We start from the raw sequence: 3,585 nt of genomic DNA, 5'->3' as shown, positions 1-3,585 counted from the left end.
GGTGCTGAAGTGTAGATGTTAGCCCTCAGGCGAGGGGGATGTGGGAGCTCCGAAGTAAGAGCCGGTATCCTCCCAGCCTAGCTGCAGATTCAGTAAACAAGCGTAGGGTTAGTCAATGTTCTTTATGCCTGGACCAAAGGATAAAGAATAAGTATGCTCCTATTTGGCTCAATATAATTTGAACTAATTCTCTTTATGCATTCACTATAATTTCTTGACAAGGAGAAGGAAGCTTTCTTATATATTGAATATCACATTTAAACCTTCATTAGTATCATTCGTTATTTAATAGTTATTAAAATTACATATTTATTGCATTTGCCTATTAGTGATAGATAAGCAAATTGAACTTCGTTGCTATGATTAAAGTATTATTTTTTCTAAAATATTAGTTCAGATTGTCTGCACTAAGATTTCGACCATTTCTTGACTTATATGTGACTCCATTAGAGCCCTATATTACTTATGCGATACGTATACTTGCGTTGACAAATTTAACTTTAACATTGTGACTTCGATACATATACTTGCGTTGATAAGTGTGACTTTGCAATTATTGAATATTTATACACATCTTTATCAAATATAAAGTCGCGGTCAAGTTTTTGGCGCTGTTGCTGGGGGGTGAGTAAGAAAAAATCACAATTAGAGTAACGGACAAATTAGGATTATTAAGAAATTTTTACTTGAATTGCAACTTATTTTCATATTTAGTTAATTATATTATTGTGTACTGATTTCAAATTGTATTCGTAAATTTGGACCTGAAAATCTTATACCCTATGATTCGGAATTAGAACGCATTGTTAGAAAGATTAGAAGATTGAAAAGAGAACATAGAAATTCTGATACAATGGAAAACAACATGAACAATCAAGGAATAGAGAATGAACATCAACCTAGACCCCTACGAGATTATGCAAATCCTACAGCAGATGAAGTTCACTTATCTATCCAAAATCCTTATGTAGCTGCTAATTCATTTGAGCATAAACCTGCTATTATCCAAATGGTACAAAACAATCAATTCGAAGGTACACCAAATGAAGATCCTAACTTACACCTCGCTAGTTTTTTAGAACTGTGTGCTACTTTTAAATATGACAGAGTCTGAAACAATGCTGTTAGACTTAGACTTTTTTCTTTTTAACTGAGGAATAAGGCTAGGATGTGGTTAAATTCATTAGCACCAGGATCTATTAGAACTTGGGGAGAACTTTCACAAAAATTTCTATCCAAATATTTCCCTCCATCCAAAACTGCTAAACTTAGAAATGACATTACATCATTCTGTCAAATTGATGGAGAGTCAATATACGAAGCTTGGGAGAGATTTAAAGATCTTCTTAGGAAACGCCCTCATCATTCGTTACTAGATTGGTTGATAATTTAAACTTTTTATAATGGATTAGTAGGATCTCTTAGGTCGATTATAGATGATGCTGCTGGTGGTTCGTTAATGTCAAAACCTTTTGATGAGGCTTATTCATTAATAGAAGAGATGGCTACCAACAATTTTCATTGGCCCTCTGAACGGGTAAATTTTAAAAGTGTAGCTAGTATCCATGATTCTGATGCAATATTTACGTTAGCTTTGCAGATTGCTGCAATATAAAAGAAATTAGATTACTATGAGATGAATTATTCTCCAACACCTCCTATGATGGAAGAGAATTCATCTGGGAAATTTGTGGATGTTCAATCCTCATATGAGACTCTAAATAATATTAATAGACCCAACAACCCTTATTTGAACTATTATAACCCAGGTTTGAGGAATCATCCAAATTTTTATTGGAGTAACAATTCTTCTACAAATCAATAATGGGAATCAATCCAAGTGAACCCATTAGGAAATTCATCCAACCAAGGAAATGTAAACTATAAACCTTCTTATCCTCAAGGATTTAACAACAACTTCTTATCCTCAAAACCTTCTTATCCTCAAGGATTTAACAACAACACTCAAATTAAGGAGAAGAAGTTGTCTATAGAAGAGCTGATATTAAACATGGGTCAATAATTGCAATATCAAAGAAATTAATTACAAAATCAAGGAGCTGCTATTAAGAATATTGAACACCAATTGGGACATATCGCTACTGTCTACTGCGCTTAGTAACCGAACATTAGGAACTTTTCCTAATACTGTGGAACCAAATCCTAAAGACCAAGGAAAAGAACAAATCAAAGTGATACAATTACAAAGTGGAAAAAACTGAAGACAAAAATGCAAAAAGAAACAAAAAATGGCTGAAAAAGAGAAAGTGGATATCGAAAAAGAAAAGGAACATGAATACCCAAATTTAGAGTATCCATTTACACCAATGAAAATTACGGTGAAGAAACCTCCACCACCATTTTCTCAAAGATTGAAGCAACAAAAACAGAATAAACAATTTTCTAAATTTTTAGAAATTCTTAACAAATTAACAGTAAACATTCCCTTCGCAGAAGCTTTAGAGAAAATGCCCAATTATGTGAAATTTATGAAATATATTCTGAACAAGAATAGGAAGTTCACGGATAACAAAACTGTTGCACTCAACAAAGAGTTTAGAGCAATTATTCAGAAAAATTATTCAGAAAAAGCTTCCAAGATCCTGGAAAGATCCTGGCAATTTCACTATACCATGTGCTATTGGTGAAAAATTTTATGAAAGAGCTTTATGTGATTTGGGAGCCAACATTAATGTTATGCCTCTAACAATTTTAAAAAGATTAGGATTAGGAGAAGTCTCACCTACTTCTGTAATTCTCCAGTTCGCGGATCCCGTTCAGTTACGTATCCTAAGGGAGTTATAGAAGATGTGTTAGTAAAAGTTGATAAATTTATCTTTTCTGTGGATTTCATTATTTTAGATATGGAGGAAGATAAAGAAATACCTATCATTTTAGGGAGAGCATTTTTAGCTACTGGAAAAGCTATGATAGATGTCCAAAAGGGAGAATTAGCTATGAGAGTTAACGATCAAGAAGTGACTTTTAACATTGCAAAATCTATGAAATACCTTACTGTTGAAAGGGATAATGAATGTTTTTGCATAGAAATTAGTGAAAATCTATTGAAAGAACATTTTAAAGAACATTTTGAAGAGAAAGAACAATTTGATAAGAGTGATGATGTTATTCTGGACGAATTAGAAAATGAAGAATTAGATTATGTTCATGAAAGATTTGAGATGTTGGATATTACGAAAAATGCCGATAAGAATCTATTTCAGTCAATTATAAAACCACATGAACTTGAGTTAAAAATACTGCCTAGCCACTTGAAGTATGTGTTTTTAGGAAACTCATTTACATTACCTGTTATTATATCCTCAGAATTAAATGATTTGCAAGAGAAAAGACTGTTAGATACATTGAAAAGATATAAGAAAGCTTTTGGTTGGACCTTAGCTGATATTAAGGGAATAAGTCCTTCAATCTATATGCACATAATTATATTAGATGAACAATATAAACCAAGAGTTGATCCACAAAGGAGATTAAATCCGATGATGAAAGAAGTAGTTAAGAAGGAAATTTTGAAATGGTTAGACACTGAAATTATATATCCTATTTCAGATAGTGCGTAGGTAA

Source organism: Phalaenopsis equestris, unplaced genomic scaffold, assembly GCF_001263595.1.
Source record: "Phalaenopsis equestris unplaced genomic scaffold, ASM126359v1 Scaffold210506, whole genome shotgun sequence".
NCBI classification, from domain to species: Eukaryota; Viridiplantae; Streptophyta; class Magnoliopsida; order Asparagales; family Orchidaceae; genus Phalaenopsis; species Phalaenopsis equestris.
The sequence above is the reverse complement of the archived record's forward strand: the minus strand, read 5'-3'. Positions refer to the sequence as shown.